We start from the raw sequence: 24985 nt of genomic DNA, 5'->3' as shown, positions 1-24985 counted from the left end.
AGTTAGTCAAACGAAGGACAGTAACCAAGAATGTGTCGAACATTAAATATATCCAAATCTGTCTGTCTGTCTGTCTGTAGATGTATGCATTTGTCTATCCATCCATACGACACACAGATACTTATACATACATACATCCATCCATACATACATGGCTGTCTCATTAAGAAGCTTACTTTGTAAGCCAATGATCTCAGGTTCAGTTCCAGTGGTTGAATTTTGTCAATAGAATCAGTAGGAAGCCTGTTGCTTATGTTTATATCATCATCATCATCATCATCACCATCTTAATGTCTCCTTTTCCAATGATTATATGGGGCAAATGAGGGTTACTGATGCAACTTTCCTACACTTGGATGCTCTTCTTGTCACCGACCTTTACCTTCCATACAAAATATTTCCCAGTGGCCAGACATGTTTTTGCAAATAAGTAACACTCATTTATGAGGTGGTATCAAAAAGTTCTCAGAGTAGTTCTACAGCATGTCAACAGATGGCAGCACATGGCTGTTGCACAGTGAAAGCTAGAAGCGACTTTCATGAGGCAGCGTGTTGAGTGACATCACTGTGTTTACTTTGCAAGTTGTGAAATTTATGTTCCAACGTGTGCTGTCATCTGCGATTTTGTCATGAACAGGAACAAAAAGCCAATGTGAAATTTGGCATTAAACTTGGGAAGTCTGCTACCAAGACATTGAGCTTGCTTTGGTAAGCTTATGGCAATGAGGCAATGGGTTGTATACAATGTTTTGAGTGGTATGGGTACTTCAAAAGTGGAAGAATGTCCCTGGAAGATAAACGATCTGGAAGACCTGTCATGAGTGTCACACCCAGAAATATGGTATTGTGCATTGAAAATTCATCCCCCCAGGGTCAGACCATCAATCAAGAATTCTACTCTGTGACATTTTAAAGCATTTGTGGGAGGATATTCAGTGAAAGTAACGAAATCTGTGGAGCGTGAAGAACTGGATTCTTCACGATGACAATGCATCTTGTCACTAAGCTCCCCACCCCCCTCACTCATGAGTTTCTTACCAAAAACAACATGGTATTACTTCCACACCTGTCTTATTCACCAGATTTAGCACCTGTGGACTTCTATCCCTCCCCCAAGATGTAACGGTTGCTATTTAAACACCGTTATGAAGATCCAGAGTAAATCACTGAAGGCCTCGGCTCATTTATGGAAAACAACTTCCAGGTCAGATTCCAAAAGTGGCAAGGATGCTGGGACCAGTGTATTCTTGTGCAAGATGACTATTTTGAAAGTGATGATGTGAAAACTTCGAGAAAGAAGTTATTTTTATTAAACAGAATTAGTCTGGGAACTTTTTGACACCACCGCGTACAATAATCATGCACTGTCAAGACACAATGACACAAACATACATATGTTCACACATACACAATTAACAGAACATGTTGACAGACAGACAAACAGACAGATAGCAGAATATTATGTAAACAGGGTTAAAATTCAAGTTGGGTCATCTTGAAGTGCATGTGTTTATTCCAGTATTCCAAATCCAGATATAGATATTTTATTTGTGTGAGTTATGCATAAGAAGTGAAAATTCTGGTAAATATTTTCTGTAAAGAAATAATATTGAAAGAGGAGACTGGAAAATTTTTTGTTATAATTTATTCACTATTATACATGTTTCATTTGCTAATAGGAGTAATAAAATTGTACATGTGGTAGAAGCATGTAAGATATCATCAATCAGAAATTCTAGGAGCATTATATATTTAGCTGGATATATAATTTGAACATGAAATTACCATACATTCGCATTCAGATTTCTCTGTGGTGAACAGGTTGCTTCCCTAATCAAAAAGCTGTCCTGTTGCTTTGGTTCTGTTTTTTTTTTTTGCCATCCTATCCCTTTGACTATATGCAGGGGTGTAGTGACAGATGAAAAACGAACACACACACACACACAGATCCCCATATTTTTTTTTTTTTTTTTCTTAAGTTTCAGCTTAGAGCTGCGGCCATGCTGATGCACCACTATATATATATATATATAGTGTGAGAAAGTTAGGTGGGCACATAGTAGTTTTCTATATTGGGAGGCTATAAAGGCATTTATAGGAGAGGACATTATTTTACTAATAAAAAACTGTTTTAACTGAAACACACAATGAGAGCAACACGAAAGCAAGTATTAAGAGTAAGTGTGTGTGTGTGTGTGTGTGTCCTTTCATCTGAAGTGGTGAGAACTGGGGTGCAGTAGTGAGGACCGATCTCAGGAGGTTGGGCATCATGAAGGAGATGACAATGGACGGAGGTATCTGATGATATGAGGTGCTTGTGAAGACCTACCCACTTCAACAAAACTGAGTTCTAGAAGTGCTGTGTGTTCCATCCACACACAACAATAAAACTTTTCACACCCACACCCACAATCTCAACAAACCAAACTACAACTCTTCTCTTCCTCACGTCTCCTCTTTTCATCCATTACACTTATTTATCTCTCACTCTCCAATCCTGTCCTCATTGTATCATTGCTATCCTGTTGCCCCCCCCCCCTCTATACACCCAGGTCTCACCAGGCATTGTATTCCCCACCCACACACTCTTTGCATTCACGGGAAGTCCCTACTCCCTACTCATGCACTTTTGGCAATACCCTTCCCTCAATATCCTGCACCCTGCCATATCTTGAGGGTACGCCCTGACACTTTACCACCATCTCTCTCTATTTAAGGGTTGGGATAAGGAAGGCCAGAAAGAGATGCTGACAGGCAGAGGTGACCATAGTAACCAGAAGAAAGACAGGGTGAGGAAAGGACATTGATAGGTCAGATGTGGTTGTTATTGTCATTGGTTTTTATCTCAGGTGAATCTTGTTGAGGTATATATATATGATCAAAAGCATTCCACCCATGACCATCCTGTCATTTTCGTATGCGCAGGTATCTCAGGACCACAGTATTCAACAACATTTTTTCTAAGATGAGTGTGATCTGAGGAAGGTTTGATTGCGATTTCCAGCAAATCAAGCAACCACATCACGTAGAAGCTCTTCATTGGCTTGCTGGTCAAAAGCTGGAGTGTGTTTGTTGGTGAGTGACTTCATGCCAATCAGTTAGGAAGGTTTTGCCAAGAACCGAACTTTGAAGAGTGCATATGTTCAAAGCATTTAGGACATAATCCTTGGAATCTAGAACTGTATAATTTAGTTATCAAAGAGCATGGCCTTTTCAAATTTGACTCGCATTTTAATGATCTCTGGCACTGATCAAAAGAATTCAACAGCATTTATTTTGGCAGAACTGGAACTGACTGTCGGTAAGTCCCATTGAAACAGTTCACTGAAGAGGTTGGACCGAAAGAGAAGGGGGAGAAATGGGAAGGTAGTTTAATGAAGTGTGTGTGAGAGAGAGAGAGAGAGAGAGAACAAGACAGACAGACAAATAGATGGACAGAAATAGAACCCCCCCACTCCTGGAAAGATAGGGAGGGGGAGAGATAGATAAACATAGAGATAAATAGGTAGACAGATATATGAATGAAAAGAGAGATAAATGGATGGCTTGTTAGAAGGAAATAAAAATAGAGAGACAGAGCAAGAGAGGAGAGTGGGAGGGGGGAAATAGACAGGAAAGAGAGAAATAGAGGGAAAGAGAGAGAGAGAGAGAGAGAGAGAGAGAGAGAGAGAGAGAGAGAGAGAGAGAAATAGCCAGAGTGATTCAAGTAAAGAGAGAGAGAGAGAGAGAGTGATTCAAGTAAAGAGCTATTTCAGTGAGAATATAGTACAAACAGAAGGATTACAATACTTAACGAGATTGTATGGCAGATAAAGAGAAGATAGTTTGATATTTATCAAAGTCTTCACTGAAATACACAATGACATAAATAAGTGGAGCAATCTTCGAGGCCCACAAATCTTGAATAATCAAATCTACATTTTTTTGTGTTTTGCTTTTTGGTATTTTGTTGTCATCAATTGAAGCAGAATTACAGAACTACAGAGGCCATTTATGTACAAATGGTTATTTTAGAATACAAAAACACGTTAAAAATAATAAAATATTGAAATAAATGAACAGATTAAAGAAAGTAAAACGTTGAGCTCTGATTTAATCACATGCTTTCACATACACACACACACACATATGCATGTTATATACATGTATAAATAAATACATTGGTGCATTTATGTGTGCACACGCACACACACACACACACACCTCCAGAAAATAAAATAATTATATATCATCGTTTAACGTCCGCCTTCCATGCTAGCATGGGTTGGACGATTTGACTGAGGACTGGGGAAACCGGATGGCAACACCAGGCTCCAATCTAATTTGGCAGAGTTTCTACAGCTGGATGCCCTTCCTAACGCCAACCACTCAGAGAGTGTAGTGGGTGCTTTTACGTGTCACCCACACGAAAACAGCCACGCTCGAAATGGTGTCTTTTATGTGTCACCCGCACAAGAGCCAGTCCAGGGGCACTGGCAACGATCCCGCTCGAAGGATTTCGTGTGTTGACCGCACATGAGCCAGTCCAGGGGCACCGGCAACGATCCTGCTCGAAAAACCTCATGTGTCACCTGCACATGAGCCAGTCCAGGGGCACTGGCAATGAACCCGCTCAAACATTTCATGTGTCACCCGCACAAGAGTCAGTCCAGGGGCACCAGCAACGATCTCGCTCGAAAGATATCATGTGTCGCCCGCACATGAGCCAGTCCAGGGGCACTGGCAATGATCCCGCTCGAAAGATTCATGTGTCGCCCGCACATGAGCCAGTCCAGGGGCACTGGCAACGATTCCGCTTGAACGATTTCATGTGTCACCCGCACATGAGCCAGTCCAGGGGCACTGGCAACGATCCCGCTCGAAAGATTTCATGTATGTATATATAATTTAACGTGGTTTGATTTGGTTCTATTATGCAACTTAAAGTATCCTTGGTTTCTAACAGAAACCCATCTCTTTCAGGCTCAGATTACCAAAGGAAGAGGCAAAGGAAGTCCAAGAAGGCAACTGGAAAATGGGCTGCTATTGGTCAAGGTGGGTCACATGGTGTTGTTAGTGTAAGACCAATGAATCAGGGAACAGCAGTTTCATTAGAACAGGGAAACTTTTGGACCACATGACTGGACAGGAAGTTCAAGTACTGTAGTCTACAGAGCCACCCTCACATCAACCAGTGGCATCACATGACACTACATAGGTGGGGGCAGCCAATAATTTCAAGAGGAAGTACACAGAGTACATGTACTTGCTTAGATGCAGGGATATGTACTAGAGAGATTTGGCTGCTATTTCTAGCAGGACCGGCTACTACATACAGGCTTCCTTGTCAGTTTGATTCTGTAAGTTTTTCTTTTTTCACTTGAGGTCATCCTGTTTTCATTGTTGGGTTACATTTCTTGAAAATTTAGGTTTCAAGATATTTGGGACCCTATAAATTGTTGGAGCCCACAACAAAGTCCAGTCCAGGTTTGTATGCCTCAGTCACCTTACAACTGTGTCAGGAAATCATAAGCTTTAAGTAGGACCTCATGCTAGATAGAGTTCAAAGGACAGAGGTCAGTCTAGTATAGACCACCTCTGTTCAAAGATACAAATAGACTTGCATAGGACGAACAACCTGGAAAAGATGAAGATGAGAGAAGCATCGATGACAATTCAAAATTATCAAGACCTTGGGGAGAAAGGCTTTTCCTCTGGGTAACATATGAAGGAGAGATCCAACTGGAAGGAAGCAGAGATACAGGTGGAGAGAAGAAAAGATCCAGCTGGAGAGAAGCAGAAACCCAAATGGAGAGAAGCAGAAATCTAAATGGGGAGAAGCAGGGATCCAAGTGGATTGAAGAAGAGATCCAAATGGAGAGAAGCAGGGATCCAAGTGGATTGAAGAAGAGATCCAACTGACAAGAAGAAGAGATCCAAGTGGTGAAAAGCAGAGATCCAAGTGAAGAAAAGAGATTGAACTGGAAAGAAGCAGAGATCCAATTGGATTGAAGCAGAGACCCAAATAGAGAGAAACAAAGATCCAACTGGAGCAAAGAAGACATCCAAGTGGAGAAAAGCAGAGATCCAAGAAGAGAGAAGAGACCCAAATGGAGAGAAGCAGAGGCCAATCCAGATTGAAGCAGAGATCTAACTGGAGAGAAGCAGAGATCCGTAGAGATCCAAGTGGAGAGTAGAAGAGATCTAACTGGAGAGAAGACATCCAAGTGGAGAAAAAAAGAGATCCAAATGGAGAAAAGCTGAGATCCAGCTTCAGAGAAGCAGAGATCCAAATAGAGAGAAGCAGAAATCCAACTGGAGAGAAGCAGAGATCCAAGTAGAGAGAAGAAGAGATCCAACTGGATTGAAGCAGAGATCCAATTGCAGAGAAGCAAAGATGTAACTGGAGAGAAGAAGAGATTCAAGTGGAGAAAAGCAAAGATGCAACTGGAGAGATTCAGAGATTCAAATGGAGAGAAGCAATGATCCAAGTGGAGAGAAGAAGAAGAGACCCAATTGGAGAGAAGAGATTCACATGGATTAGAGCAGAGACCCAACTGGATTGAAGCAGAGACCCAACTGGATTGAAGAAGAGATCCAACTGGAAAGAAGCGGTAAAGACAGCCCAGGGTTAAGGACAATGGAGAGAAGTCTGTGACAGCTGATTGTTGATAAAGAGTGAAATACTTGTATAACTAAGTAATTGGAAAGAGGTTTGTTTGTTTGTTCTGCTCTGAAGTGGAGCTACCACACAGGAAACTGCAACACTTGTGTATTCTGGAGAGAAATGAGAATGAGAGTAATGTTACATCATGTTCATGGAAATGATAGCATTGATGCTGGTAACGAGGATGAAGGCAATACAAAGTTGCTGCTGCTGATGATGATGATTAGAAAATAATGGTACATGATATTTTCCCATTGTATTTGGCTGTCATTATTAATACAAACTTTATTGTAACTAAGATTATGAAATACTGATTGTAATGCATTCAAAAATTATCGAAAGATTTGCCAAATATCTTCCAATAGTAATTTTCCTGAAACCTGTATTTCTTTGAATTAAGTTAGGCAAGCAAAATGTCAGCTAATGGTGTTAGCGATGGAGGAGGAAGCAAAGTTCTATGGCTACACAATACAGCCTCTGTTTTACAAAATTTAATCCGATTCCTTTGTTCGGTGGCAAGCTATCTAATTAGATTATTCTTTACACAGGAAATGTAGCTGTTAATGGACATTTCATTTCAGGCATTTTATCAAATTTTCAATAGAGTACGATAGTGGAGGAGGCTGCGTCTAACAATCGGTCTTTCTCGTTGCTGTGATGTAGGAACTGAGCTTGGTAGGCATCATTACTGATCTGACCTCGTATTAATTCTGTCTTTAGAATTAGCTGAACTGAATAGAACCAGTGAATTAAATCGTGTTTCAGCTGAAAAAGGCTCCCTGCTCACTGGTTGGATGGTACAGCAGTGCTAATGTTGGTTTAACTTATGCCAGAGATGACATTATTAGTAGACATTATGGCCTTGGTCATCGCATTATGAGCTTTATTTATTATAGATAAAACTACAAGTAAATCTAAAAGGAGAAATGTAATATTAAATGACCTGAAATGCTACAGCAAGCAGATGTTCATGGCTGCACATCAATAGAGAAAACTGAGCTGAATACAAAAATGTTCAGCAGAACTAATCAAGTGTTATCTTACTTAAAGCCATTAATATTCAATAGATTGTTGGTTTGCTGGATGTTGTCTTAGTTTCTCAGTTTCACTAGAAACAATTACAAGTTCAATCTTAGAAATTGGTGAAAGGAAAAAAGAAAAAAAAGAAGTGCTCTTTCATATGTTTATTCATTTTACGTCCATCTTTTCTATACTGGCATAAGTTAGATGGATACTTCATGGAAGCAATATTTTATAATTGGATGCGCTTCTTGTCACAAACCTTAACGATGTGGTTTTCAAGTGGAAGATTTTTTTTTATCCACTAGGCTTCAAAATTGTAGACCTATGCAACAAAGTTCACCAGGAATTTAAATACAATGATAATGTTTTAAACTCAGACTGTCTCAGGTGAAGGAATGAAAAGACAACTTCATGCGTGCATGCATATGTGCATACACACACACACACACACACACACAGAAACGTTAGCACGCCGGGCGAAATGCTTAGCGGTATTTCGTCTGCCGCTACGTTCTGAGTTCAAATTCCGCCGAGGTCGACTTTGCCTTTCATCCTTTCGGGGTCGATTAAATAAGTACCAGTTACGCACTGGGGTCGATATAATCGACTTAATCCGTTTGTCTGTCTTTGTTTGTCCCCTCTGTGTGTAGCCCCTTGTGGGTAGTAAAGAAATAACACATAGACACACACACACACACACACACATCTCTGTGACTATAGCCATGGTCTGCACTTTGTGTTCATTATTAGTGGTTTTGTGTCTATATTAGAAACCATTCTGTTGATATCAAACAACAAACCCCAGGCATTCTCTACAGTTCACATTTCCCTTCATGCCAACCCTTCATTACAACAAACTTAGCTTGCCCTTTTCAAAATTCAACTCCTCCTCTTCTCCTCCTCCTCCTCCTCCTCCTTCTTCTTCTTCTTCTTCTTCTTCTTCTTCTTCTTCTTCTTCTTCTTCTGTGAGCAGGGAGCCTTTTTCAGCTTAAACACGATTTAATTCACTGCAATTGTCACCTTGTATTGGGAAAGATGATAGCCTGGACACCCTCACACATCTCAAGGATTAGTGCAACATTGTTTCCTTGTTTTCTCATTATTTCTTATCAAAATAAATAAAACTCCTCACATGAAAATTTGAAGTCTGCACCTTCATCTGCTGTTTGGTGCCAAACAGATTCCTTTCAATTCTTCCTTGTAATCTCTACCTTGAAGAAGCCTTAAAGACACAAGTGTCCACTGGTTTAACTGACCCCAGGATTTGATTAATTACTTTTACTTGACCCCTTCTCACCGTACGAAGCGTAGATCATTGATGACTTTTCTTCCCTGTTTTCAACTTTGGATTATTTTCTCTGCTTCTCACCAATTCGATCCCTGCCTTTTTCGGTGCCTCTGCTGTCTCCCTTCTGGGTTTTATCCTCACTTCCACTTCAGGTCTATCGTTTCCAAAAGGGAAAGGATTTTTCTTTCAGATTTTGTTGGTTTTGAATTTTCACCAGTGCTTCTATCACTTTGTTTTTTTTTTTCTAGCAATGGATTTTGGCCCTTCATGAACATTGTTTTTATCCCTGAGGAGTGGTGGTCCCCATCAGACTAACCTCTATGCTTTGAACTGTCCAGCATGGGAGGCCCAAGTAGGAACATGCACTCAACTGACACAACTCTCAGGGTCATTCAGCACAACAGATTGATGGCCTGAGAACCACACTTAAAAGTAAGAAATGGCTTTGATTTGTTTGACCCAACTCCAGCATGGCCACAGTGCAATGACTGAAATAAGTAAATAATAAAAGATAAAGAATTCAGAAAGGATAAAAAGGCAAGACAACCTCAACAGGATTTGAACTCAGGATCTAAAGACTCATAGCTAAATATTGTAAGACATTTGTGTGATCTAATGATACTCTCAAGACAAAGATAGGAAAGACAGCCATTGATGTTGGCAAATGATGTTGAATACATGTCTGAACAAACGACAAGTCTTTCTTTTTCTTTTTCGATCATTACTCAAGCAGGTCCCATTGAAACAGAATTAATTTGCATTTGAAAGAAATCTCGTCTCCTTCACTATTACTCTTTAAATAAAGTTATTTGTTGTTGGTGGTCAATTCATTCACATCTCCTTCAGAAACTCTGTCAACATGTTTATTTCACCCCCCACCCCTCTGGCTCTCTTTTTCTCCTTTATGTCTTTTTTTTTAATATTTGTTTGATCATCTATCAAAGTTGTTAATTATTTATCTATCCATATTTTCCAACACAATCAATGCATCTCATATGGCCTCAAACTGAAAATTATTTTGAGTACAAGAGGAAATATTGACAGCATATTAGAAAAGAAGTGAAGATATTTTATAGAGGAAGAAGTCTTTGAGAGATGATGTAGTTAGTTAAAGACTTTGATCAATTGTTCAGCAGAGTGGCTAGAATGTATAGTATAGTATATATATATATATATATACACGCGCATACACATTAAACCTATTCTACTTAACTTGAATATTCTCCAGGATTCCATTGTAAGTACACAAATGGTTCCATCTTATCACAATGGAAGATTTCAATGCACTTTATTAAAGTCAATAAGCTGTACTTGGGGACAGATTTAAATGTCTTATAACAGACTATACAATGGACCCATCATTGAACTTGCAGAGTCACATTTCCATTACACACACACACACACACACACACACACACACACACTCCACACACACATGCATATGCGTGTGCGTGTTACTTGCTCTACGGAACATCAAAGTATGTGTGTGGATATATATATATATATATATATATATATATATATATTTGTAAGTGTATATATATATGAACACATGTATATAGGAATGTCTACATGCATGTGTGCAGATGCAAGAGTGCAGACACAAAAATAATTAAGTTCCATATGCATACACCATAGAATATATAAAAAAAGTATTTTTATTTTATTCTCTAGAAAGAGTGGAGAAGGAAGGGGGAGTGGGGGATAGTGAGGAGGAGGAGGGGGAGAAGTGGAGGATGGAGAGAAGAAGGCATCAATTAAATTATCATATAAAAATCTCAGCATAATGTATGAGAAGTGTAAATTGATATCAACTAATAACTACATATATGTGATATCTACCTAGCTAGCAAGCTATCTACTGCTCTCTCTCTCTCTTATACATTTATATCTATACATATGTGATCTGATCAATAAGTATCTGGACTGTTGCCATAGTAATGAAGAGAAAGCACACAGAGTGAAGCTGCTTGGCTCAGATCGACCTTGAACTCTGCTGTGTCTGTGCACTAAGTTTCAACATTCTAGCTCACTTCCACTGTTTACAGCAATGCTTGGAAGTCACACGTGTAGCATGTGTTCATCACATTGACCATAAGAGAGGAAGTTGAGCAGAGATTCTGCATCAAATGTTGCCAAAGGCTTGGCAATACCTGCTCAGAGGCCTACACAAAGTTTTCAAAAAGTTTCCCTCATTCTCAACACAATCAAGGAGATTTTGTGCAACTGAGACCCAAGTGTCTTTTTGGTCAGCTGAAAGCAGTTTTGGCACAAACTTGGCAGACACGCGTTTCATACCCAAATCTTCAATGAAAATAAACTGGACTCAATCATGACTCATCTGCACACCCTCCAATAACTCATGGATGGGGATTCGACGATTTCTCGTCACGGCTGCAAGCACATGTGCGATGTTTTCCTCAGTTCCCCCAGAATGTTTGTCATTATCAACCTTTTTCGGCCATCATGGAAATGTCTAAATCACTCGTACACTGGTGTGTGGCTCATACATTCCTCTCCATACACTTTCTGCAATTTCGTTTAGGCCTCTGAGCAGGTATCGCCATGACAACATTCTCTGTCATGGTCAATGCGATGATCACACCCTACACACGTTACTTCAAAGCAATGCTGTAAACAGCAGAAGTGATCTGGAGTGTTAAAATTAAGTGCACAGGCACAGCAGGGGTCAAGATCAATCTGTGCCAAGCAGCTTCACTCTGTGTGCTTAAGCTTTGTTACTATGGCAACAGACTGGATACTTATTGATCAGACCTCGTGTATATATATATATATATATATATATATATACACACGCATCATCATTTAATATTCATTTTCTATACTGACACAGGTTAGATGGTTTGACTGGAATTGGTAAGGTCCGGGGCCATACCAGGCTCCATTATCTGTTCTGCCATGGTTTCTACAGCTGGATGCCCTTCTTGATGCCAACCTCTCCACGCAGTGTACTGTGTGCTTTTTATGTGGTACCAACCCCAGTGCTTACAATCTGGCACCAGCATGAGTGCTTTTTATACAGCACCAGCCCCAGTATCAGTTCAGTTGTGACAGATGGGTCTTTTTCAGAACAACAAGGCACCAGATATCTCGGTCATTAGGTTCAGTGCCTTGAGATCAGCCTTTGATTCTTCATCCCATGTCTTCCTGGGTCATCCTCTTCCATAAGTTTCATCCACTTTGAGTGATCAGCATATATATTTATACACATACACACACACACACACACACACACACACACAGAGGAATGATATAATACAAATACACTACAAATATATATATCATCATCATCATCATCATCGTTTAACGTCCGCTTTCCATGCTAGCATGGGTTGGACAATTTGACTGAGGACTGGTGAAACCGGATGGCAACACCAGGCTCCAGTCTGATTTGGCAGAGTTTCTACAGCTGGATGCCCTTCCTAACGCCAACCACTCAGAGAGTGTAGTGGGTGCTTTTACGTGTCACCCGCACGAAAACGGCCACGCTCGAAATGGTGTCTTTTATGTGCCACCCGCACAAGCCAGTCCAGGGGCACTGGCAACGATCTATATATATATATATATATATATATATATATATAAAGTAACAATAATAATAATAACAATAATAATCCTTGGATGGAATTTATAAACATTTAATGCATCGCTACATGTGTTTCCACAAATCACATGACCCTTGAAATCACAGTCCATCGTATCCATGGGCATCTGGTTGATCATCTTCATGGATTCCTTTCCTCAGGTGATATAACATCAGTGGATGTTTACGAGAGGTATGTTTATCCCTTTTAACCAATATGAAGGTTGACTGAGTTAAGCATCCCTCTGTTGTACGTCCATTAATGCTATATCACCTGAAGAAATGAATCCATGGAGATGATCCACCTGATACTGATGGATACTAAAGACTTCACTGCAATCATCCCAGGAATACGGACTGTGATCTTAAGAGACATGTGATTTGTGGAAACGCATGTATTGATGCATTAAGACATTCCTAAATTTCATCCAAGGATTATTATGGTTATAACTATATTTATCTTACGTTGTATCAGTACAGCTTGATGCAACTCTGAAAAACTGGTTCACCAGTCAGCATCTTTAGACTGTGACTGGCATAATGGAAAACGAGCTTTATTGGCTTTATATACGTAGGCGCAGGAGTGGCTGTGTAGTAAGTAACTTGCTTACCAACCACATGGTTCCGGGTTCATTCCCATTGCATGGAACCTTGGGCAAGTGTCTTCTACTATAACCTCAGGTCAACCAAAGCCTTGTGAGTGGATTTGGTAGACGGAAACTGAAAGAAGCTCGTCGTATATATGTATATATATATATACATATGTATGTGTGTGTGTGTGCATGTTTGTGTGTCAGCGTTTGTCCTCACCACATCACATGACAACCGATGGTGGTGTGTTTGTGTCTCTGTATGTTCCCGTAACCTAGCAGTTTGGCAAAAAAGACTGACAGAATAAGTACTAGGCTTACAAAGAATAAGTCCTGGGGTTGATTTCCTCAACTAAAAGCAGTGCTCCAGCATGGCTGCAGTCAAATGACTGAAACAAGTAAAATATATATATATATATATATATGTTTTGTTTTTTTATTTACTCTCTGTCAGCCACAAGTTCAGATGAGAATGCATTGTCTCTGATATGGGAAATAGTGAATTAAACATTAACTAATTTTGCAAAAAGCTTCTCAGCTGAATAAAACTCTAGTACCTACAATTGAAGTCATATTACAGCAAGTATGTGCCACTGAAAAGCCCTCCTCTATCAAAAAAGAAGCCTGAAAGGCATTTGATGTTCTCACTAGCCATAACTGGGATGAATTTCCTTCTCTCTCTTTGATATTTAATACAGTACATTCATAAAAAAAAGACATTCTCTGAGGAAAAATGCCGCAGTGAAAGGAGCTTGAACCTGAAACCATCAGATGATTTGAGTTAAAGATGAATAAAAGCTTGATGCTCTACAAACTGAGCTATGCCAACTGATCTGTTAAGATTGTGTGTGTGGATGGTTGTAGCTGAGATGTATGTGCTCCAGAGTCTCAGCACCAATTTATATTCAAGGAATATGCTGAGAGTCCAACTAAAATATTTTAGTATGTTCTCAAATATTTACAACATTACAAACAATCAGCAAATACTTACACAGGTGTATGTAAGTATGTATATGTATATATATGTTGATTTATACAAGATATCAGAGACTAAATAGCTGGTAACTAAAAATAGATTTAGGGTAGAAGATGTGTTAGACTTAGAGACCTAGTATAGAAAAAATAAATAAAATAAACTTTAAGTTCAAAATCAGACATTTCATTCAATGATCTGATATATATATATATATATATATATACGTGTATATAATTGTCACATATTATATTTACAGATATATACACACACACACACACACACACACACACACACACACACACACACACACACACACACACACACACACACATATATATATATATATATATATATATATATATATATATATATATATATAATCAGGTCATTAAGAATGAAATGTCTGATTTTGAACTGAAAGTTTATTTTATTTTATCTCAACAAAAAGCAATGCAGTTAATCAAAGTATGCACCTTAATTTATGAACACAATTTTGCCATTTTATTGGCAGCTTATAAATGCTGGCAGTGAAGAATTCTGTAGAGCAAGAGGTGATGAAATCACAAAAGGCTGTTTCCGCATCTCCTTCAGATTTGAAGTTTTTCCCTTGAAAAAAGCTATCTAATGCCTGGAAAACATGATAGTCAGTTGGTACAAAGTCTACTGAATATGGTGGATGACAAAGTACTTCCAAGTTCAGTTCCTGTAACTTGAGTAGCATTCTTTGTGTAACATGTGGTCGAGCATTGTCTTGCAAGAGAATTGGCCTGTCTCTATTGACCGATCTCGGTTGTTTAATTGAAAGTTCACTCATCATTTCATCCAATTGGCTGACGTATACGTCCGCTGTAATTGACTTACCATGCCTCATGAAGCTACTTAATACCTTGCTAAAACATCTGAGGAATCTCCATGGAGAGTGTGTGTGTGTGGGGGGTAGATGTTTTTAAGAAACAGCTTGACCTCTTGCTATCCAAGATCCCAGATGAACCAATATCAAAGCAGGAAACTCAAAAGAGAACAACAATGTCAAACTCCCCCCTTCACCAAAAGCCAATCACAGAATTGGTCAATTAAAAGGGGATTACACTGATGGTGCTCCAGCATGGCAACAGCTGAAACATATAATTGAATAATAGAATGTGTATACACATATATATATATATATATATATATATATATATATATATATATATACATATATATATACATATATATATATACATATATATATATATATATATATACATATATATATATATGTTGTATACAGACACACATGCACAAACATATATATACATATATATATATACATAAATAGAATGTTTCTCTACATATACATTTTTTCAATTCATTTTACGTAAACAAACACAAGTATATGAGAGAGAGAGAGAGAGAGAGAGAGAGAGAGACACACACACACACACACACACACACACACACACAAGAGAAAGGTGGGGTGCTGAGAATAAGACTCTGAACAGACAGTGATGGCATACAGCATAGATTATGAATATATTTCTATACTTTTGGGCAACAAATGAGTTTCTCTCTGTTATAAAAGTGGAATAAAAGTTTGTGTAAATGTTTTCACGAGAATGGGCATGTGTGTATGTGTGTAAATGTATTTACACAAACATGTGGGTGAGTATGTACACATACATATACACACATTACAAATGTACACACACAAACACACAAATATAAGTATGTGTATGTGCATACACACACGCTGCACACGTTTCTATTATAATATTTATTGTGAAACTGTCTGACAAGTTTGCTCAAATTGCTTCATTTAAAGAACAAAAACTAAAAAAAAAAAACAGGGGGTGGAGAACAAAACAAGAAAAACAAAAGAAAACAACGAAATTTATGATAGACATGGCGTTATTTTAAACAACTTGCATCAACTGTCAAATTTGAAAGAACTTTAAACACGATTTCTTAAATAACACACTATGCTTTACCATTTCCTTATTTCATTTAATGGAGAGATAAACACAGAGACAGAAAGATAGATAGTAGACTGATGGATGGGCAGACAAGAAGACAGAAAGATAGATACACTGATGGATGGGCAGACAGGCAGACAGGCAGACAGAAGGGTATTCTTATAGACTAAGGTAATATTTCGGCTGAACTTTCATTACTGATTAATTTTCAATATTGAAATATTTACACCTGTATGTTGTTGTTTCTGGCCCCAGGTAAGTCCTGAATGATTGCACCTATATCTATGATCAATAGTGTTCAGATCTGGTAGAGGGAAACTGAAAGAAGCCTACTGCAGTATGTGTAAGTGTGTGTCTCTTTGTCTTAACAATGTATGATAGTTGTAAATGAGTATCACTGTCACATAAGCGGTGTTGTTCATTTCTAATATTCTGCAAGAACATGTCTAGCCATGAGGAAATATCACCTGCCTTGAAAATAGATGAGGTATGATGACTAGAAGGACAACCGGCCATAGACTATTTGCCTCAACTCCATCTGACGCATGGCCTGATTTACCACTTTTTATGAACTTGTACAAATAAAAGGCAAACTTTACCTCAACTGCATTTGAACTCAAGACCCCCAAACAAACACTGTAAGATACTCTCTCTGATACTTTAATAATTTTGCCAATTCACTCCTTTGCAATTTGTTCCGTGATTATATATTGGTCGCTTTAACTGACAATGGTATGAATTGAACCTGTGCCCATATGTTGTTTATATATTGCATTTCATCTAAGATGTTCATAAATTTTTTTAAAAAAGTATATTTCTATAAAAATAAAATAATTTTTTTTTAAAATCAAATCAAATCAAAATTAAAAGATTAATGAAATTATCTTATTTGAAAATGTTTAATCACAAGAAAATACCACAGAATATTAAATATGACTTATTGGTTCATGTTAGCATTTATGAGTAAATGGTTAAAGATTTAAGACCAAGTTTCCAAGAAATAACGTTTAAAAAATTGATTACTAATGATCATTGTCTTAACAGACTGGTTTATGGCATTATCAGAGATTATATTCATCATCATCATCATCATCATCATCATCATCATCATCATCGTTTAAAGTCCACTTTCCATGCTAGCATGGGTTGGACGATTTGACTGAGGACTGGGTGAAACCCGATGGCTACACAGGCTCCAATCTGATTTGGCAGAGTTTCTACAGCTGGATGTCCTTCCTAACGCCAACCACTCAGAGAGTGTAGTGGGTGCTTTTACATGCCACCAGCACGAAGGCCAGTCAGGTGGTACTGGCAATGGCCACACTCAAAATGGTGTATTTTATGTGCCACCCGCACAAGAGCTAGTCCAGGGGCACTGGCAACAATTTAAAAAATCTTTACACAGTCAAGTTACTCTTATCCAGAAACTTGGCTTATCTCAAAGACATTTGATATAAGAAACCATCTCCCACAGACAAATGGAAGTGAGATTATAACAAACACTGCAACAACAGGATATTTTAAATTTTCATCATTGTCACTCTATTTTGACAAATGATAATATATATTTTCATCAACTGATCAAGTAACAAAAAGAAAAAAAAGGAGGAAAATCTTAATTTATTCCTTGATTCCTGCTGAAGATAATTAAGAATGTTGTGTTTTGCAGCAAAACGAGATGCAAAACAGCTCATTATATTCTAAACAGCTTGTAGTCATTTCAGATGCAGAAAGGTAGATTATATGTTTAGGTGACCATTTTCTTTCTTCCATCAGTAAGAAAGTGAAACACATAATCTCAATTGAAAGTAAACAACAATATTTAAGTAGATCTGTTTTCTTGGCTTTTTTTTCTCTCTCTCTCTCTTTTTGTTTTGTTTTTTTTAACCTTTCCACCAATTTTTTTCAAAGCAAAGAACAAAGCTATTTTCCTTCAGTAAGCTTCAACTCAAACAACCTATGTCATCAGTTGAACATTATCGATGTTCTTTTCTTAACTGTACTTAAGTTACTGTAATTACAAAATAATAAACCTTAATTACAGACTGAGAGAAACAAAAACCTTTCATGTACTAATTAGTTGAGACAATCACACAAATTTAATTCAAATTGACTACATAAACAGATTAATTAATTACTCAGATATGGAAATAGAAATAAAAAATAGGAAAAACTGAATTCTACAAATAAATTCCTCTCAACAAAAGGGAAATGTTTTAGTGGAGTTTTATGTGAATGTTTGTATGGAATGGTAACATAATGTTTTAAATAAGATGTCAGGAATCTTACAAGTGGGTTCCATGAAGAATTTAGTGCAAATTATTTACTGAGGCTCCATTCTCAGTTCTCTACTCTTATCACGGTTCTCTTAAAGACCTAGCAACAGAATTTTATTAAGAGCGCTCATACTCAGAAGTTAATATTTCAGAAACCACAATAATTCACAGGCCAAGTATTTAAGTTTGATTTCACCAACATTAAACAGATGCAATATGAGGAATTTTCTTCTTACTTGATACTTCATTGGTTTACAGCAAGCTAAACTTTTCCTGAAAAGCCTGATAGCCATTCTGACAGTTTGGTAAACTGAAGTATCTAGAAATAAGTGTACTGTCCAGTGAGACAACTGGCAAAATGTGAAGAGAAAATCTGAAGTGAAGACTCTTAAATCAAATAATCCTTTCAGAGATTTAAAGACTACATAGACTGTTATTGTAGAATGAGCTGAGAAAATTCAGGAAGTATGAAATGGAAGAGAACATTATTTAAACTAAGGTATAAGTGACTTTCTCATTAAATAATAAAAGTGTCACAGGAATCATGGCTTTATGAAAGTCTAAAATGAAGGCATTGGCAATGATATTTCATGTGAACCCAGAAGGGAAACCAGTAAACCATTATTTCCATTCCACACACAAGACACGCAGTCAACTCAAAACAATGCTTTCAAGTAAAGGTAAATTAATTGAAATCTAATTCTGTTACCCTATTAACAGATATTGGTTTATAATTAGCTCTAATAGGAAGAGCCAGTGGCATGGAATTCAGAGATTAATGGTATAATGTGGTAAACATAGTAATGTGGCTGCTACATGGCCAGTGAGCCAAATCAATGAGTCGGGGTTTATTCTCACTTGTAAGCATTCCCCTTCTGTTAATTGCCCTCAGGAAAGGCAGAAATGTTAGTCTTCCGATTCCCTCTTCTCTGAAGTCAATAGTGCTGACCATCTGTGGACCAATATTTCTGATTGCAAAATGTCAATTAATTCATTTCATTTATTACGAATGTCACAAGCATAGCTGTGTGCTGAAGAAACTGACTTTGCCATCATGTGGTTTGGGGTTCAGTCCCACTGCGCAAGTGTGTGTCTGTGTTTATGTGATGTTTGCTCCCACATACCAACCAACAACTGGTGTTGCTTTGTTTACATCCATGTACCTCAGTAACATAGAGGTTCACCAATAAAGACTGATAGAATACTGAGGTTAGTGTGTTCAACTAAAACAACTTAAAACAGTGCTCCAGCATGGTCCACAGCCCAAAGACTGAAACAGGTAACAGATAAAAGATACAAAAACACCTTTTCCTCTTCATTTCCAGAATGAAAAAAAAATGATAAATTTTTATGAGATCCAAAATGTCTGAATAAGAATTTGATGACAAAAATGGTATAAAATGGTTGTTTATATCCAAATGTGACTCTCCAGAAAAGAATAGGGTGGGGGATGTCTTTATGGTTAATAATTACTAAAATAAGGAATATCGAATGAATATATATATATATACGAAGAATCTAATAGATTTATCTTTTATGTGTTTCAGTCATTTCACTGTGGTCATACTGGGGCACCGCCTTGAAGAGTTTAGCTGAACAAATATTGACTCCAGAATTTATTTTGAAGTCTGATACTTATTCTTTCAGTTTCTTTTGCCACACCGCCATGTTACAAGGACGTAAACAAACCAACACCAGTTATCAAGTGGTGAAGGAGGGCAAACACAAACAATGCTCTCTCTCTCTCTCAAGTTCTGGCCACATCCATTTCTTTTTAAAGAACAAAGACAGAGAGAAAAGAAAACTCCACTCGCCGGGACAGGAACAATAGTTTATTTCCTTAATTCAGCTTCGAGCTTCTCTACCTTTCTCCCAGTTGAAAGGTTCTATCATCATCATCATCATCATCATCATTTAGCATCCATTTTCCGTACTGGAATGAGTTGGACCTATATTTATATGTGAGATAGAAAGCCAGAGAGAGAGAGAGAGAGAGAGTGTGTGTGTGTGTGTATCCTCCACTTGACAACTAGTGTTAGTATATTTATGTCCCCTATAACTTAGCAGCTACACAAAAGAGATCAACAGAATAAATACCAGACAAAAGTAATTTGTTTGAGTAAAAATCTTCAAGGTGGTGCCCCAGCATGGCCACAGTCTAATGACTGGAACAAGTAAAAGATAAAGATAAAAGAAAGGTTAACAATTCACAAAGCAACCCTTCCCCACGACCAACACAATGGCAAGAAAGGTGAAAATCTTTTGCTCACCTTTTTCCTCAGTGAGAAGCCAAACAGAATTTGCTTCTGTAATAATTGTTACTTTAGCATGGCATCGGACGAATTTAAAAAGTTGAAAAACCATCTTAATTTGATTAAAACATGGCAACTTGTTTGTCCATCCCCCTGCCTCTTTCTCTTTTAATTCCCTACACCTCCTCGTCGTGCACATCCACACCTATGAGAAACATCGTACTTGGGGAATTAATTCAATCGACAAAGTTTCCCTTCTCTCCAGGAAGAAGTTGGCCTTGTGCCCAGACAAGAAACCATTATTTTTCATTTCTGTTGGTAGTAGTGTCGGTGGTAGTGGTGTTGGCAGTGGTGGTGGGTTTTAGGGGTGACAGGGAGATGCTACGATGCAACACTAAGTACTTGGCAAACTTACTTTCAATTTCCAACTGAAATTACCTTCTTCAAATTTCTAATGCCTCTAAGAAATGCATTATTCTACAATTTCCCTTTTCTCTACTCAATGCATATTTAAGAAATTCTTAGTATTTTTATGTTTTACAACTAATTTCTCTAAGCTAATATTCACAGAATAATAATAACAACAACAACAATAATAATGATAATAATAATAACGACTCCTACAATAGCAGGTGCATGATTAAGAAACATAAAAATAAAGACCCAAAATACCAGGACTTGCAAATATATACAACACACAGAAAATAGCACCACCAGGCACCAGAGACATCCTACACAAAGCACTTTCAATAAAGTGAAAATAAAGGCACCAAAACAAACCACATAGAGTTGTGTTCAGTGAAAGTACATGATAAACATGGATACTGAATAATAATAATAATAATAATAATAATAATAATAATAATAATAATTTTGGTGCAAGACCAGCAATTTTGGGGAGGAGTAAGTTGATTACATGAAGCCCATTGCACACTGACCCAGAAACGATGAAAGGAAAAGTTGACCTTGGTGGATTTTGAACACAGAACGGTAAGACAGGTGAAATACCATAAAGCATTTTGCCTGGCATGTTCTGCTGGCTCACTACCTCAATAATGATGATGATGATGATGAGGAGGAGGAGGATTTTTTTAATTGGTCATGAGGGCCCAAGACAATGAAGCCAATATAAAAGAAGGAATAACAATAATAATCTTTTCTAATTTTGGCACAAGGCCAGCAATTGTGAGGGGAGGAGGAAGCTGGTATTTTATTTTATCGACCCTCAAAGGATGAAAGACAAAGCCAACCTTGGTAGAATTTGAACTCAGAATGCAAGACTGGATGAAATGCCACTAAGAATTTTGTCCCGTGATTCTGTCAGCTTGTCACCTTGACAAACAACAACAACAATGATGATGATGATGATGATTTAAAATTTTGGCGTAAGGCCAGCAATTTCAAGGAAGTGGGGTAGTTCATTACATTGACCCCGGTACTCAACTATCAGGCTAACATATTAAAGAACGGCAGCTTCCCAACATGTCGTGTATGTCAACAACAAAATGAAACCATTGATCATGTTGTCTCCATGTGCAGTCTGCTTGCGCCTACAGAATATCTCAACAGGCATGATAGAGCTGCACAATATATTCACTGGGTAATTTGCAAAAACCTGGACCTGCCCCATTATGAAAACTTGTGGGAACACAAACCACCTCCAGTGCTTGAAAATGATCACATTGCACTCCTCTGGAACTTCACCATTCAAACTGACAGAAAGATAGATGCAAATAGGCCAGGCATCATATTGAAAGGCTTCAGACAAAAATCATGCCTCCTCATTGATATGACTGTCCCAATCGATATAAATGTATCTGTTAAGACCTACCAAAAACTGAGCAAATATAAAGATCTTGAAATAGAAATTAGCAAAATGTGTAACCTGAAGACTAAAACAATACCTATTGTCATAGGTGCCCTGGGAATGATAGCAAAAGGAGCTGATTACTACCTAGCTCAGATACCAGGAAACCCCAAAATGGCAGAAATTCAAAAGATAGTGCTCATGGGAACTGCCCATATCCTACGCAAAATACTGTCTATGTGATCTCAAATTTTAAAACAGACTTATTATTTTCTTGTTTTCTTAAACATTCTCTAGAACAACAACACTATGTACAGAAACAAATATATGACACCCTAGGCATAACATCAACATGAACTTCTAACTTGTTGTCTCTTGAGGTCTCTGGGTGAGACTTGGAGCCAACTTATAGAAATGTAAAGCAAAAGTTAAACATAAAATAATAATAATAATAATAATAATAATAATAATAATAATAATAATAATAATAATAATATGAATGAAAAGGAAGGCAAAACAAATATAAAGCCTGGAAATAACGAAGGGAAACCTAATAATTACGATACTATGAAAATGAAAATAACCGAAGAACTGAAAACCACAGATCTTAGAATGGACCACAGATTATATCTCCCAAAAATCAAAATAGACAATAAAACAACATCAATAATAAATAGCATAAACCTGGCCGTCACGGAACTAACAACCACAGAAACAACAGGCAATATCACTGAGCTAAATGACATGATATATGCGGCAGCCACTGCAGCCACAAAAGAAGCAGGATACTCACTCAAACCCATCCGAACAGGAGTTCTACCACCCAAACAGACCTTGTGGATAAATAACATCCAGAACAAAATTAAAAAAAAGAGAAAAGATTTATCGATTCTCAACGAAATTAGTAAACAATCAACACTACTAAGTAACAAGAAGAAAACAAAAATACTGTACAAATACAGCATTACAGAAAAAGACTTACCTGAGGCAAAAGAAAAACTAAAGCAAGACATCCTTGCCAAAGCACAGAGGATCCGCCGGTATGAGAAACGCCAACGTTTCTTTGAACAAAACAAACAGTTCAAATCCAACCCCAAAAAACTCTACCAAGAACTGGGTAAAAATAAAATAGACATTACTTCAGCACCAACAGCAGAAGAACTAGAGAAATTCTGGAAACAAATATGGTCGGTGAAGCAACAACCCCAAAAAAGGACCATTAAAACAACGAACTTAGCACCTGAGCAACTCTGGGCCCCTATAACAACTGAAGAGGTCACCCAGACACTGCAAAGACTAAGCAACTGGAAAGCACCTGGACACGACAAGATCCCCAATTTCTGGTTAAAACACCTGCCAGCAATGCATAAAAAGCTGGCAGAAAACTTTAACAACATAATAGCAGATCCAGAAACAATGCCTGAATGGCTCACAAAAGGGAAAACCATCTTAATCCCCAAATCCACGGAAACGGAGAAACCACAAAACTATAGACCTATAACCTGTCTCCCTACAATCTACAAAGCCTTTACTGCAATAATATCGCAGAGAGTGAGTAAACACCTGGAAAATAACAACCTGTTTCCAGAAGAGCAGAAGGGATGCTGCAAGGGCTCATACGGCTGTAAAGATCAATTATTGATCAATAAAGCCATAACTGAAGACAGCCGCAGAAAGAAGAAAGGCCTCAGTATGGCCTGGGTGGACTACCAAAAGGCTTTCGACAGTGTTCCCCACACGTGGATTCTGGAAACACTAGCCATAAACAAGGTGGCACCAATTATCATAAAATACATAGAGCACTCAATGAACAAATGACAGACAGTGCTACAGCTCCAAACAAAAGAGGGACTTGTGAAAACGAAAGCCATCCCCATTAGAAGAGGAATATTCCAGGGAGACACGCTCTCTCCACTCCTGTTCTGCCTGGCACTCACACCTTTAACAGAATTGCTAAATAGAACTGGATGCGGTTACAAATGCTATGGAAAAACAGTCAGCCAACTTCTATATATGGATGACCTAAAATTATATGCAAAAAACGACAAAGAGCTAGAAACACTACTACAGACAGTACACGGCTTTACCAAGGAAATAGAAATGAAATTCGGATTAGAAAAATGTGCCAAAGCAACCCTGAAAAGAGGAAAATTAGTTAAAAGTAGCAATATAACACTAGATAAAGCCAATGAAATAAGAGAACTAGACGAAAGCCAACCATATAAGTATTTAGGAGTCAATGAACTAGATAGGATACAACATACACAAATGAAAGAAAAAATAAAGAAAGAGTACTATAGACGAGTTAGATCAATACTAAAAACAGAGCTCAATGCTAAAAACAAGATAATGGGTATCAACACTTTAGCTGTCCCAGTTATAAGCTACAGCTACAACATCCTTAACTGGACACTAAACGAACTATGTAAAATAGACAGGAAAACAAGAAAAATAATGACAGGATATAGGATGCACCACCCAAAATCTGACATAGAAAGGCTATATATACAACGCACAGAAGGTGGCAGGGTTCTTATACAGCTAGAAAACTATTATAAAATAACCACC

The 24985-nt window shown here is 37.8% G+C and overlaps 1 protein-coding gene across 1 annotated transcript in view; it reads right to left on the bottom strand.

Moving 5' to 3' along the window:
- The window catches only part of LOC106876489 (tRNA (guanine(6)-N(2))-methyltransferase THUMP3), a 1026994-nt gene that overhangs the window by 496662 nt on the left and 505347 nt on the right, over positions 1–24985 (bottom strand). The gene's annotated exons all lie outside the window — the stretch shown is intronic.

This window comes from Octopus bimaculoides, chromosome 9, assembly GCF_046866305.1.
Source record: "Octopus bimaculoides isolate indiv1 chromosome 9, ASM4686630v1, whole genome shotgun sequence".
NCBI classification, from domain to species: Eukaryota; Metazoa; Mollusca; class Cephalopoda; order Octopoda; family Octopodidae; genus Octopus; species Octopus bimaculoides.
The sequence above is the reverse complement of the archived record's forward strand: the minus strand, read 5'-3'. Positions and strand labels throughout refer to the sequence as shown.